The sequence below is a fragment of the Phyllobates terribilis genome, unplaced genomic scaffold, assembly GCF_046119375.1.
Source record: "Phyllobates terribilis strain yellow unplaced genomic scaffold, ASM4611937v1 Scaffold_11__3_contigs__length_659146591, whole genome shotgun sequence".
NCBI classification, from domain to species: Eukaryota; Metazoa; Chordata; class Amphibia; order Anura; family Dendrobatidae; genus Phyllobates; species Phyllobates terribilis.
In genome coordinates this window covers 468,483,694-468,499,848 of record NW_027362771.1, presented here as the reverse complement: position 1 = coordinate 468,499,848, position 16,155 = coordinate 468,483,694, and positions in this window count along the sequence as shown.

Here is a 16,155-nt window from a genome sequence, read left to right as displayed (position 1 = left end):
AGTTCTCCTTGTAGCCTGGGTCTAGAAGTGTCAACAACCAGTAATAACTGTCACCCAAAATTTTGAGACCGTGAGAGTCACGGGAAAGGCAGTGTAACATAAACTTAGCCATGTGTGCCAGACTGCTAACAGGCAAGACTTCCGTGTCCTCACCAAGAGGACGACTGACCATGCTCTCTTCCTCCTCCACCTCCTCCACCTCCCTGTCCTCAGGCCATCCAGAACAGATGGTATGACAGTTGTGCAGGTAGTACCGTCTATTACACATGAAACTAGCTCCTCTTCTTCCTCCTCCTCTTCCTCATTGTCACCCAATCCACGTTGGGATGAGATGAGGCTGGGCTGTGTGTAATCACCCTGTATGGTATCTTGCTCCATCTCGTCATGCTCTGCCTGCAATGCATCCTCTTTGATTGTGAGCAGAGAGCATTAAAGAAGACAGAGAAGCCGGATGGTGATGCTAATTAAGGCATCATTGCCGCTCACCATCTTGGTGGAGTCCTCAAAGTTTTGGAGGATGGTACATATGTCTGACATCCTTCCTCACTCCTGAGGTCGTATGTCTGGAGTCTGAACTGAATACGGACAGCCTTGTTGATGCTGGTAGTCAACAACTGCCCTCTTCTGCTCACAAATTCTTCCCAACATCTGCAGTGCAGTGTTCCAAAGCGTGGGGACAACACACACCAGTCGGTGAGTCGGAAGCTGCAAACGCTGTTGAAGCACGGCAAGGGCGGCGGAAGCTGTAGCTGACTTTCTAAAATGGGCACACAGGGGGCGTACTTTGACAAACAGATCTGGCAGCTACGGGTAGGTTTTGAGATACCACTGAACCACGAGTTTAAGCACATGAGCCAGGCATAGTACATTTGTGAACTCGCCTTGCCTCAGAGCCGCCACCAGGTTCCGGCCATTGTCACACACGACCATGCCTGGCTGTAGGTTCAGGGGTGTCACCACAGATCTGCCTGCTTTTTCAGAGCTGTCCTCAACTCTTGAGCATTGTGCGGTTTGTGACGTAAGAATATTAGCTTCTGCACAGCCTATTGCCACTTGGCTGAGGAAGTGCTGCAGTGCTTCCAGCCTGTGAATGATGTGGTCATTTCGGAGATGGAGGCTGAAGAGGAGGAGGAGGCTGTTGAGGATGATGTGCAGGAGCTGTAGACTGTTTGGGCAACCCTGATTGACCTAGGGCCCGCAATCCTCAGCGTCGGGAGGATGCGTTCCATCCCAAGGTCCGACTGGGTCCTGGCTTCCACTATGTTAACCCAGTGTGCCATCAGCGAGATGTACCGTCCCTGCCCACAAGCACTAGTCCATGTGTCCGTGGTTAGGTGGATTTTGCCATTAACTGCATTGTTGAAGGCACAGCTAATGTTGTGGACACGTGCTTGTGTAATGTGGGGACGTCACAATGGGAGAAACAGTGGTTGCTGGGGATTGAGTACCGAGGGATAGCTACCCTCATCAGGTTGCGGAAAGCTTCCATCTCCACGAGCCTAAAAGACAACATTTTGAGCGCAAGCATTCGTGAAATGTGTGAATTTAGTAGTGTGGCCTGTGGGGCGTTGGCTGCGTATTTATGCTTGTGGGCAGGGATGGTACATCCCGCTGACGGCACACTGGGTTAATATAGTGGAAGCCAGGACCCAGTCGGACCTCCCGACGCAGAGGATTGTGAGCCCTGGGTCAATCAGGGTTGCTCCCACATTCTACAGCTCCTGCACCTCCTCCTCTTCAGCCTCCATCTCCGAAATTACCACATCAGTCGCAAGCTGGAAGCACTGCAGCACTGCCTCGGCCAAGCGGCAGCAGGCTGTGCTGAAGCTAATATGCTTAGGTGACAGACCGCACAACGCTGAAGAGGTGTGGACAGCTCTGAAAGAGAAGGCAGATCTGCGGCTGACACCGCTGACCCTACAGCCAGGCATGGTTATGTGTGACAATGGCCGGAACCTGGTGGCAGCTCTGAGGCAAGGCGAGCTCACACACGTACCATGCCTGACCCATGTGCTTAACCTCTTGGTTTAGCAGTTTCTCAAAACCTACCCGAATGTGTCGGATTCGCATGTCAAAGTATGTCGCCTGTGTGTCCATTTTAGAAAGTCAGCTACAGCTTCCGCTGCCCTTGCCGCGCTTCAGCAGCATTTGAAGCTTCCAGCTCACCGAATGATCTGCATTGTCCCCACACGTTGGAACTCTACATTTCAGGTGTTGGGAAGGATTTGTGAGCAGAAGAGGGCAACTGTTGACTACCAGCATCAACAAGGCTGTTGGTATTAAAGTCAGACTCCACACATAAAACCTCAGGAGTAGACATGGATATCAGACATATGTGCCATTCTCCAAAACTTTGAGGACTCCACCAAAATGGTGAGCGGCGATGACACCATAATTAGCGTCACCATCCCGATTCTCTGTCTTCTGTAACGCTCTATGCTCACAATTAAAGAGGATGCATTGCAGGCGGAGCACAATGAGATGGAGCAAGGAACCATACAGGGTAATTATAACCGATAGGCGCATCTGCCTGTCAACTGAAAATGCTGACAGGCTGACTCTTATAAAAATGAACAAAGGCTGGATTGGGCCAGACTTCTCAACACTACCGAATGATAGCAGCGTAACATAAACTCAAATACAGTGTCTTTTTTTTGGGAGGTCTAACTCTATTCCCATGCACTTCTGTCTTCACACCCAGAGATGAATATACGCTTCCAAATTTTGTCTGTTTGCTCTTGTCCTCCTCCTTCTTCGCATCCTCATCCCCCACCACCATATCACCACCTTATGTAGCATATCAATATATCTATGTCTGTTGCAAGGGGCATTTGAGTGCCTCCAAATTTTTGGCAACCATTGCATTCACTGCATAGGCAAACAGTATGGGGGACCCACTTCCTAATAATGGAAACATTTTTTGCAGGAGGCCCTCCGACCTCTACGTCTCTGGGTTGCTATTATATTGTATTTGTTTGCACTATGCACTTTAACACATAGCCTGGATTTGCTATTTATATTTTTCCCTACATTGATCTATGCCTCACAACAAATGAACTATTGGGTATTTACTATATATCCCTGAGTCTGTTTTCCTGTAATTATGTTTTTTGATTTATATGTGTATTTTTTATATAAATGTATTAAATAAATAATTTTTAAAATAATTGAGTGTTTTTTCATTGTTTTTGAGAGAGTTTTACATTGAAGAGTAATGAATTACCTGGTGTAATATATTGTGCCATTTTTTGGTTGGTTGTGTTGTTAGCAGTGACCTGGGAGTCAGAAATGCTTCCAGGGGTCTTTCCCATGTCATTTGAGCACTGTTCCCATCGATTTGGGCAATTTTTAGACCCTCTGCAGACCGCCCGATTTAGCCGCTGGAAAAATGCATGAGTTTCCCATAGACTTACATTGGGCTCGTTACTCGGACTGAGCACTCGAGCATTCCAATTTGCTCTACTCAAACAATGAGTACCCGAACATTTTAGTGCTCGCTCATCACTACCAAACTATCTCTTTCCATTGGTTGGGTTCTTTGGAAAACTCAAGTAGGACCTTCCGGTTCCTTGCAGAGATGAAAGGCGTCTTGACTGGAATGTGTGCATTCAACCCTACTGCTCTTAGCCATCACACCACAGTTTGGCGACTCACTTTGACCCCATATTCTTTGTTCATTTCATGCGAAATCTGTACAGCATTTTTATGGACTTTTTCTTAATAATGTGATCAACTCTGGGGGAAGTTTTCCGTGGTCGTCCACTTCTAGGTTTGTCAGCTGTTCCATATCCTTCTTTTTTCTTCTTTAATATATGTGACTCTTGACTCTGAGAACAGTTGAATTGCATAGCTACCTCTTTTTGACTTTTGCCTGACTTCACTCTCAGAAAAATAAGTTTCCTGACATCTGGTGATAAATTTGGCTTTGTCTTTGCCATGCTTTACCCTAAAAACACACAAAAAAAAAAAAATAGGCAAAATATTGTAAAGTGGCTGCCGGACAGGTCATTGATGGGAGGTATATGTCCCCGAACTGCCAAGCTTCGGTGATGTAGGACCCGGAGAAGCAGGCTCCAGCACACATAGTGCTGAGAGGAATTTAATGGGTCCGGATTACAGGGCTGGGTTTTACGAGCAGCTGAAAGAGCTGAGGGGGGGACAGCTGCTCAATTACCTCCAGTCCAGGTCTTGGAAGGCTGATTTAAGACAGCTGCACCTGTCTCAGTCTGTCTGTGTGTGTTGGGCAAGGTGAGCAGACCTTGTTCTTCTTAGACTCTGCAGGAGGCAAAGAAAGCACTCTCTTTAAACAGCTGAGGCCGTGCTGCATGGACTTGTTATTTTGAGCTTTGTTCTGTTATTCCTTTTTTGTGCCAGGAAAAGGCTGTTACTTTTGATTCCTCACTGGTGTATGGACACTAAATAAACCACCAGTTTGTTTGAACTGCATCACTGTGTGAACCTGTGCCTACCTCCAACGCGGCTCAGTGAGTACAAACCCCTACAATATGTAAAACATTTGGCCCAGCAAATGTTGAAAACTAACACATAAAGGGATAAAATAATGTCAAACAATTTTTTTCCCTATAGCTGACAACCATTTGCTTCCGGTTAACTAAAATTCCCAGGAAAATGGCATCACAACAACCAGACAGAAGTAATCACACTTTTAAAAACGATGCAAATTTTTTGGTCACCACTGTACATGAGTATATAGTCACCTTTTAGTCCCAGGAAGGAGGGCGGCTTTCACTAAGAATTGTAGCTGCCTCCTGTACAATTTCGGTTCCATAGATTAATGCACCTACTGTAGGATAAGGGATCTGAGCTCTGAGAGCACAGGAAATCAAGGCTTCCTGGTACAACTTTACAGATAAGCCAACCTAGTTCTCATTTAGAAAAGAAGTGCTTGAACAAATTGATTATGTGACGTTATAAGAATATGTTTTAGCTTTCTATGGGCATGAATGTATAAATGTGGTATTATTGTGTTGTTTATCATATTTTTGCTTGTCTTTTTGTTTTCTAGTTTGAAAATTTTAAGTATAAAGTATGAATTATTTGACCTATTCATTATGTGCTAGTATGTAATATACAGTGGGTACGGGAAGTATTCAGACCCTTTTAAATTTTTCACTCTTTGTTTCATTGAAGCCATTTGGTAAATTCTAAAAAGTTCATTTTTTTTCTCATTAAATTGCACTCTGCTGTGTTTAATTAAACTGATAGGACTTGATTTGGAAAGGCACACACCTGTCTATATAAGACTTCACAGCTCACAGTGCATGTCAGACCAAATGAGAATCATGAGCTCAAAGGAACTGTCCAAGGAGCTCAGAGACAGAATTGTGGCAAGGCACAGATCTGACCAAGGTTACAAAAGAATTTCTGCAGTACTCAAGGTTCCTAAGAGCACAGTGGCCTCCATAATCCTTAAATGAAAGAAGTTTTGGACCACCAGAAGTCTTCCTAGACTTGGCCGTTCAGCCAAACTGAGCAATCGTGGGAGAAGAGCCTTAGTGAGCGAGGTAAAGAAGAACCCCAAGATCACTGTGGCTGAGCTCCAAAGATGCAGTAGGGAGATGGGAGAAAGTTCCACAAAGTCAACTATCACTGCAGCCCTCCACCAGTAGGGCCTTTAAGACAGAGTGGCCCGACGGAAGCCTCTCCTCAGTGCAAGACATATGAAAGCCCACATAGAGTTTGCTCAAAAACACATGAAGGACTCCAAGACTATGAGAAATAAGATTCTCTGGTCTGATGAGACAAAGATAAAACTTGTTGGTGATAATTCTAAGTGGTATGTGTGGAGAAAAACAGGCACTGCACATCACCTGCCCAATACAATCCCAACAGTGAAACATGGTGGGGGCAGCATCATGCTATGGGGATGTTTTTCAGTTGCAGGGACAGGACAACTGGTTGCAATTGAAGGAAACATGAATGTGGCCAAGTACAGAGATATCCTGGATGAAAACCTCTTCCAGAGTGCTCTGGCCCTCAGACTTGGCCGAAGGTTCACCTTCCAACAAGACAATAGCTCTAAGCGCACAGCTAAAATAACAAAGGAGTGGCTTCAGAACAACTCTGTGACCATAATTGACTGGCCCAGCCAGAGCCCTGACCTAAACCAAATTCAGCATCTCTGGAGAGACCTGAAAATGACTGTCCACCAACGTTCACCATCCAACCTGACGGAACTGGAGAGGATCTGCAAGGAAGAATGGCAGAGGATCCCCAAATCCAGGTGTGAAAAACTTGTTGCATCATTCCCAAGAAGACTCATGGCTGAACTAGCTCAAAAGGGTGTTTCTACTCAATATTGAGCAAAGGGTCTGAATATTTATGACCATGTGATATTTTTGTTATTCTTTTTTAATAAATTTGCAAAAATTTCTACATTTCTGTTTTCTTTCAGTGAAGATGGGGTGCAGAGTGCACTTTAATGAGAAAAAATGAACTTTTTAGAATTTACCAAATGGCTGCAATGAAACAAAGAGTGAAAAATTTAAAGGGGTGTGAATACTTTCCATACCCACTCTACTATGAAAGTATATGCAATTTTATAATATACTTTGTGCATCAATCATTTTTGACAGTAGGTCTATAAGGGGCTGTCCACTACTTGAAAAACCGTTTTTTGAACAATGTACTCCCCAGTGTAAAATAAAAATAACAGATACTCACCTCCACGGGAGCACATTAGTGGCCGCTGATTGGCTACAGAACATATGTGGCATAACAATATCACGCAAGCGCCGGGAGTTCCAGCATCGACATCTCTTTACACTACAGAATAGAGATGAGCGGTGTTCGACTAGAACTGTTCGCCAATCTCAAATTCGAGCTGTTTTGGGAGGTGTTCGAGTTGTTCGACGAACCCGAACGATTTGCAAAAAATTCGGCTGTTCGAGGTTATGTTCGATAACTGTTCGCGCACCAAAAGCGTGTCCTGCATGTCTGGCGCTATTTAGAGCACCAATCATGCAGGGATTGTCTGCCACTCACTGTAATGCCACAGCCATGGTGGTTGTGGCATTACAGTGATTGCCCAAATCGATGGGAACAGTGCTCACAGTGAAACATGAAAAGCCGGCAATTCAGCAGCGGCATACACCGGTACCCGACAATTTAGAACCGAAAGAATAGAGCTTCACACATAGATTAGATAGATATAAACATGTCAGCCACATATATACGAAGTACAGTGAAAGTGCTGCTTACTGTACTTGTCATTTAGCGTAAAGGATTTATCAAAAAAAATAATAGTGTTCTCATGCACCGTCTCTTTAAAAAAGCCGGCCGGCAATTCAGCAGCGGTACCCGACAATTTAGAATAGAAGGAATAGAGAATCACACATAGATTAGATAGATAGAAACATGTCAGTCACATATATATGAAGTACAGTGACAGTGTTGCTTACTGTACTTGTCATTTAGTGTAAAGGATTTATTAAAAAAAATAATAGTGTTTTCATGCACCGTCTCTTTAAGAAAGCCGGCCGGCAATTCAGCATCTGTACCCAACAATTTAGAATAGAAGGAATAGAGAATCACACATAGATTAGATAGATAGAAACATGTCAGTCACATATATATGAAGTACAGTGACAGTGTTGCTTACTGTACTTGTCATTTAGTGTAAAGGATTTATTAAAAAAAATAATAGTGTTTTCATGCACCGTCTCTTTAAGAAAGCCGGCCGGCAATTCAGCATCTGTACCCGACAATTTATAACAGACAGAATAGAGCTTCACACATAGATTAGATAGATAGAAACATGTCAGTCACATATATATGAAGTACAGTGATAGTGTTGGTTACTGTACTTGTCATTTAGTATTAAAATAAAGGATTTATTATTAAAAAAATTGGCGTGGGGTTCCCCTTAATTTTAGGCTCTAGCGGAGGTTAAGCAGACAGCTGGGGCAGATGTTTGAAGCCTGGGAAGGGGGTAATACCCACGGAGCTTCCCAGGCTACTAATATCAGCCCCCAGCTGAATACATAGCCTTTACTAGCTATTAAAATGGGGGACCCCCCAAAAAAAATGACGTGGGGTCCCCCCTAATTTAATAGCTAGCAAAGGCTAGGCAGACAGCTGGGGGCTGATATTAATAGCCCAGGAAGGGAGCCATGAATATTGGCCCCCTCCCAGGCTAGAAACACCAGCCATCAGCCACCCCAGAAATGGCGCATTCATAGGATGCGCCAATTCTGGCACTTAGCCTCGCTCTTCCACGCTGCCCTGGTGCGGTGGCAGGGGGTAATAGGGCTGGGGTTGATGTCAGCTTATAATGCCAGCTGACATCAAGCCCAGGTTAGTAATGGAGAGGCGTCTATAAGACACCCCCATTACTAACCCCATAGTCAAAGTTAAAAAAAACACAAACACCCAGAATAAAGTCCTTTAATTGAAATAAAGACACAATTCTTTATTGTTCTAAATTAAACCATACTTACCATCACACCCATTCCAGCTGAAGCCAACGATCTCCTGTAATAAAAATAAAATAATAAAGCAACCTCATCCTTACCTTTCCATGGTTCCCACGACAGCTTCAGCTCTGCTACATCGAGATGACAGGCTGGACCGCAGCAGAACGCCGCCATCCAGCCTGTCATCCCGCAGACACTGAGAAGAGCAGGCTTGCTTGCGCTCCACATTGTCTCTCTGTGACGGCATAAAGATGAGCCGAGGTCATGTCCAATGAACTCGGCTCACCTCATGCACGTCACTTACAGCGTGGGAGAATTCTCACGCTGAAGCGCTGAGTGCAGGAGAATTTTCCCACGCTGTTAGTGAGGTGCATGAGGTGAGCTGAGTTCATTGGAAATGAGCTCACCTCATGCACGTCACTGACAGCGTGGGAGAATTCTCCTGCACTCAGCACTTCAGCGTGAGAATTTTCCCACGCTGTCAGTGACGTGCATGAGGTGAGCCGAGTTCATTGGACATGACCTCGGCTCATCTGGATGCCGTCACAGCGAGACACTGAGGAGCGTAAGCATGCCTGCTCTTCTCAGTGTCTGCGGCATGACAGGCTGGATGGCAGCGTTCTGCTGCGGTCCAGCCTGTCATCTCGATGTAGCAGAGCTGAAGCTGTCGTGGGAACCATGGAAAGGTAAGGATGAGGTTTGTTTATTATTTTTCTTTTATTGCAGGAGATCGTTGGCTTCAGCTGGAATGGGCGTGATGGTAAGTATAGTTTAATTTAGAACAATAAAGAATTGTGTGTTTATTTCAATTAAAGGACTTTATTCTGGGTGTTGTGTTTTTTTTAAATACTTTACTAGAAATTCATGGCGGTCATGTCTAATACTGGCCTGACCCCATGAATTTTGGGCTTGGGGCCAGCTGATAATACCAAGCTGGCCCTAACCCCTTTATTACCCAGTGAGCCACCGCACCAGGGCCCTGGATGAGTTGGGTACAGCGCCAGAAGATGGCTCTTCTATGAACGCGCCATTTTCCGGGGTGGCTGCGGACTGCAATTTGCAGCGGGGGGGGGCCAGAAAGCTTGGGCCTCCCTGCGCTGCAGATTCCAGCCCCCAGCTGCCTAGTTGTACCTGGCTGGACACAAAAATAGGGCGAAGCCCCACGTATTTTTTTTTTAATTATTTCATGAAATTCATGAAATAAATAAGAAAAAAAGGCCTTCCCTATATTGTTGTGTCCGGCCAGGTACAAATAGTCAGCTGGTGGTTGGGGGCAGCCCGTTCCTGCCTGCTGTACCTGGCTGGACACAAATATAGTGCGAAGCCCCACTTCAATTTTTTTTAATTATTTCATGAAATTCATGAAATAATTAAGAAAAAAAGGCCGTCCCTATATTGTTGTGTCCGGCCAGGTACAAATAGGCAGCTGGTGGTTGCGGGCAGCCCATTCCTGCCTGCTGTACCTGGCTGGACACAAATATAGTGCGAAGCCCCACTTCAATTTTTTTAAATTATTTCAGGAAATTCATGAAATAATTAAAAAAAAATTGACGTGGGGCTTCGCACTATATTTGTGTCCAGTCAGGTGCAGCAGGCAGGAACGGGCTGCCCCCAACCACCAGCTGCCTATTTGTACCTGGCCGGACACAACAATATAGGGAAGCCCTTTTTTTCTTAATTATTTCATGAAATAATTTAAAGAAAATTGACGTGGGGCTTCGCCCTGTTTTTGTGTCCAGCCAGGTACAACTAGGCAGCTGGGGGCTGGAATCCGCAGCGCAGGGAGGCCCAAGCTTTCTGGGCCACCCCCGCTGCAAATTGCAGTCCGCAGCCACCCCGGAAAATGGCGCGTTCATAGAAGCGCCATCTTCTGGCGCTGTACCCAACTCATCCAGGGCCCTGATGCGCTGGCTCACTGGGTAATAAAGGGGTTAGGGCCAGTTTGGCATTATCAGCTGGCCCTAAGCCCAAAATTCATGGGGTCACGCCAATATTAGACATGACCACCATGAATTTCTAGTAAAGTATTTAAAAAAAACACAACACCCAGAAAAAAGTCCTTTAATTGAAATAAAGACACAATCCTTTATTGTTCTAAATTAAACCATACTTACCGTCACGCCCATTCCAGCTGAAGCCAACGATCTCCTGAAATAAAAGAAAAATAATAAAGCAACATCATCCTTACCTTTCCATGGTTCCCATGACAGCTTCAGCTGTGCTACATCGAGATGACAGGCTGGACCGCAGCAGAACGCTGCCATCCAGCCTGTCATCCCACAGACACTGAGAAGCGCAGGCTTGCTTGCGCTCCACAGTGTCTCTCTGTGAGGGCATCCAGATGAGCCGAGTTAATGTCCAATGAACTCGGCTCACCTCATGCACGTCACTGACAGCGTGGGAAAATTCTCCTGCACTCAGCGCTTCAGCGTGGGAGAATTCTCACACTGAAGCGCTGAGTGCAGGAGAATTCTCCCACGCTGTCAGTGACGTGCAGGAGGTGAGCTGAGTTCATTGGACATGAGCTCACCTTATGCACGTCACTGACAGCGTGGGAAAATTCTCCTGCACTCAGCGCTTCAGCGTGGGAGAATTCTCACGATTGAAGCGCTGAGTGCAGGAGAATTTTCCCACGCTGTCAGTGACGTGCAGGAGGTGAGCTGAGTTCATTGGACATGAGCTCACCTTATGCACGTCACTGACAGCGTGGGAGAATTCTCCTTCACTCAGCGCTTCAGCGTGAGAATTTTCCCACGCTGTCAGTGACGTGCATGAGGTGCGCCGAGTTCATTGGACATGAACTCGTCTCATCTTTATGCCGTCACAGCCAGACACTGCAGAGCGCAAGCATGCCTGCGCTTCTCAGTGTCTGCGGGATGACAGGCTGGATGGCAGCGTTCTGCTGCGGTCCAGCCTGTCATTTCGATGTAGCAGAGCTGAAGCTGTCGTGGGAACCATGGAAAGGTAAGGATGATGTTGCTTTATTATTTTTCTTTTATTGCAGGAGATCGTTGGCTTCAGCTGGAATGGGCGTGATGGTAAGTATGGTTTAAATTAGAACAATAAAGGATTGTGTCTTTATTTCAATTAAAGGACTTTATTCTGGGTGTTTGTGTTTTCTTTTAACTTTGACTATGGGGTTAGTAATGGGGGTGTCTTATAGACGCCTCTCCATTACTAACCTGGGCTTGATGTCAGCTGGCATTATAAGCTGACATCAACCCCAGCCCTATTACCCCCTGCCACCGCTACAGGGCAGCGTGGAAGAGCGAGGCTAAGTGCCAGAATTGGCGCATCCTATGAATGCGCCATTTCTGGGGCGGCTGACGGCTGGTGTTTCTAGCCTGGGAGGGGGCCAATATTCATGGCTCCCTTCCTGGGCTATTAATATCAGCCCCCAGCTGTCTGCCTAGCCTTTGCTAGCTATTAAATTAGGGGGGACCCCACGTCATTTTTTTGGGGGGGTCCCCCATTTTAATAGCTAGTAAAGGCTATGTATTCAGCTGGGGGCTCATATTAGTAGCCTGGGAAGCTCCGTGGGTATTACCCCCTTCCCAGGCTTCAAACATCTGCCCCAGCTGTCTGCTTAACCTCCGCTAGAGACTAAAATTAAGGGGAACCCCACGCCAATTTTTTTTAATAATAAATCCTTTATTTTAATACTAAATGACAAGTACAGTTACCAACACTATCACTGTACTTCATATATATGTGACTGACATGTTTCTATCTATCTAATCTATATGTGAAGCTCTATTCTGTCTGTTATAAATTGTCGGGTACGGATGCTGAATTGCCGGCCGGCTTTTTTAAAGAGACGGTGCATGAAAACACTATTATTTTTTTTAATAAATCCTTTACACTAAATGACAAGTACAGTAAGCAACATTGTCACTGTACTTCATATATATGTGACTGACATGTTTCTATCTATCTAATCTATGTGTGAAGCTCTATTCTGTCTGTTATAAATTGTCGGGTACAGATGCTGAATTGCCGGCCGGCTTTTTTAAAGAGACAGTGCATGAAAACACCATTATATTTTTTAATAAATCCTTAACACTAAATGACAAGTACAGTAAGCAACACTGTCACTGTACTTCATATATATGTGACTGGCATGTTTCTATCTATCTAATCTATGTGTGAGGCTCTATTCCTTCTTGTCTAAATTGTCGGGTACCGGTGTATGCCGCTGCTGAATTGCCGGCCGGCTTTTTTAAAGAAAGCGTCTTCTGAGCAGTTTGTCAGCTTTTGGACACCTTTGAAGGTGTTTTCTATGTGTTTCTATGTGTTTTTGTTTGCCTGCCATTGGTTTTAATGGTGTTCGACGGTGTTCTAAGGTGTTCGACGAACAGTTCGACGAACAGTTCCTCGAACATCCCGGTGTTCGACGAACCGAACCGAACCCGAACACTACGGGGGTGGCTCAACACTACTACAGAATACTATGTTTAAGATTGGGGTGTCCAAGTAGTATACAACCCTTATAAGAGACTGGCTAAACAGATGTATTGCTTTCTACACTGCATGCTAACCACCATGATGACATCACCACAACAAGGGGCTGAGGTTTATAACTGTGGTTTACCATACAGACCCAAGAATAAAGGGTAATGATTAGAGATGAGCGGTGTTCGACTAGAACTGTTTGCCGATCTCAAATTCGAGCTGTTTTGGGCGGTGTTCGAGTTGTTCGACGAACGCGAACGATTTGCAAAAAATTCGGCTGTTCGAGGTTATGTTCGATAACTGTTCGTGCACCAAAAGCGTGTCCCGCATGTCTGGCGCTATTTAGAGCACCAATCATGCAGGGATTGTCTGCCACTCACTGTAATGCCACAGCCATGGTGGTTGTGGCATTACAGTGGTTGCCCAAATCGATGGGAACAGTGCTCACAGTGAAACATGAAAAGCCGGCAATTCAGCAGCGGCATACACTGGTACCCGACAATTTAGAGCCGAAAGAATAGAGTATCACACATAGATTAGATAGATAGAAACATGTCAGTCACATATATAAGAAGTACAGTGACAGTGTTGGTTACTGTACTTGTCATTTAGTGTTAAAGGATTTATTAAAAAAAATATTAGTGTTTTCATGCACCGTCTCTTTAAAAAACCGGCCGGCAATTCAGCATCGGTACCCGACAATTTATAACAGAAAGAACAGAGCATCACACATAGATTAGATACATAGAAACATGTCAGTCACATATATAAGAAATACAGTGATATTGTTGATTACTGTACTTGTCATTTAGTGTTAAAATAAAGGATTTATTAAAAGAAAAATTGGCGTCAGGTTCCCCGTAATTTTAGTCTCTAGCGGAGGTTAAGCAGACGCCTGGGGCAGATGTTTGAAGCCTGGGAAGGTGGTAATACCCACGGAGCTTCCCAGGCTACTAATATCAGCCCCCAGCTGAATACCTAGCCTTTACTAGCTATTAAAATGGGGGACCCCCAAAAAAATGACATGGGGTCCCCCCTTTTTAATAGCTAGCAAAGGCTAGGCAGACAGCTGAGGGCTGATATTAATAGCCCAGGAAGGATGCCAAGAATATTGGCCCCCTCCCAGGCTAGAAACACCAGCCGTCAGCACTTAGCCTCGTTCTTCCCACTGTCCTGTACTGGTGGCAGTGGGGTACTAGGGTTGGGGTTGATGTCAGCTTATAATGCCAGCTGACATCAAGCCCAGGTTAGTAATGGAGAGGCGTCTATAAGACACCCCCATTACTATCCCCATAGTCAAAGTTAAAAAAAAAACACAAACACCCAGAATAAAGTCATTTAATTGAAATAAAGACACAATTCTTTTTTGTTCTAAATTAAACCATACTTACCATCACGCCCATTCCAGCTGAAGCCAACGATCTCCTGCAATAAAAGTAATAAAGATGAGCCGAGGTCATGTTCAATGAACTCAGCTCACCTCATGCACGTCACTGACAGCGTGGGAAAATTCTCCTGCGCATGCAGTGAGTGCAGGAGAATTTTCCCACGCTGTCAGTGACGTGCATGAGGTGAGCACATGTCCAATGAACTCAGCTCACCTCATGCCCGTCACTGACAGCGTGGGAAAATTCTCCTGCGCATGCGGTGAGTGCAAGAGAATTTTCCCACGCTGTCAGAGACGTGCATGAGGTGAGCTCATGTCCAATGAACTCAGCTTACCTCATGCACGTCACTGACAGCGTGGGAAAATTCTCAGCGCTCAGCGCTTGAGCAGGAGAATTCTCCCACGCTGGGATGGCATTGAGATGACAGGCTGGATCACAGCTGAGCGCTGCCATCCAGCATGCCATCCTTCATAGACACTGCAGAGCGCAGGCATGCCGTCACAGCCAAACACTGAGGAGCGCAAGCATGCCTGCGCTTCTCAGTGTCTGCCGCATGGCAAGCTGGATGGCTGCGTTCTGCTGTGGTCCAGCCTGTCATGTGAATGTAGCAGAGCTGAAGCTGTCGTGGGAACCATGGAAAGGTAAGGATGATGTTGCTTTATTATTTTACTTTTACAGCAGGAGATCGTTGGCTTCAGCTGGAATGGGCGTGACTATAAGTATGGATTAATTTAGAACAATAAAGAATTGTGTGTTTATTTCAATTAAAGGACTTTATTCTGGGTGTTTGTGTTTTTTTGTAACTTTGACTATGGGGTTAATAATGGGGGTGTCTTATAGACGCCTCTCCATTACTAACCTGGGCTTGATGTCAGCTGGCATTATAAGCTGACATCAACCCCAACCCTATTACTACACTGAAACCGGCTGACAGCTGGTGTTTCTAGCCTGGGAGGGGGCCAACATTCTTGGCACCCTTCCTGGGCTATTAATATCAACCCCCAGCTGTCTGCCTAGCCTTTGCTAGCTATTAAAAAGGGGGGACCCCACGTCATTTATTTTGGGGTCCCCCATTTTAATAGCTAGTTAAGGCTAAGTATTCAGCTGGGGGCTGATATTAGTAGCCTGGGAAGCTCCGTGGGTATTACCCCCTTCCCAGGCTTCAAACATCTGCCCCAGCCATCTGCTTAATCTCCGCTAGAGACTAAAATTACGGGGAACCCCACGCCAATTTTTTTTTAAATAAATCCTTTATTTTAACACTAAATGACAAGTACAGTAATCAACACTATCACTGTACTTCTTATATATGTGACTGACATGTTTCTATGTATCTAATCTATGTGTGATGCTCTAATCTTTCTGTTATAAATTGTCGGGTACCGATGCTGAATTGCCGGCCGGCTTTTTTAAAGAGACGGTGCATGAAAACACTAATATTTTTTTAAATAAATCCTTTAACACTAAATGGCAAGTACAGTAACCAACACAGTCACTGTACTTCTTATATATGTGACTGACATGTTTCTATCTATCTAATCTATGTGTGATGCTCTATTCCTTCTTGTCTAAATTGTCGGGTACCGGTGTATGCCGCTGCTGAATTGCCGGCCGGCTTTTTTAAAGAGAGTGTCTTCTGAGCAGTTTGTCAGCTTTTGGACACCTTTGAAGGTGTTTTCTATGTGTTTCTATGTGTTTTTGTTTGCCTGCCATTGGTTTTTACGGTGTTCGACGGTGCTCTAAGATGTTCGAAGAACAGTTCCATGAATATCCCGGTGTTCGACGAACCGAACCCGAACACTAAGGGGGTGGCTCAACACTAGTAATGATTTCCTAATTGTTTAAGTACTTCCGTAATGCACATTTCCTAGTTGTGGATG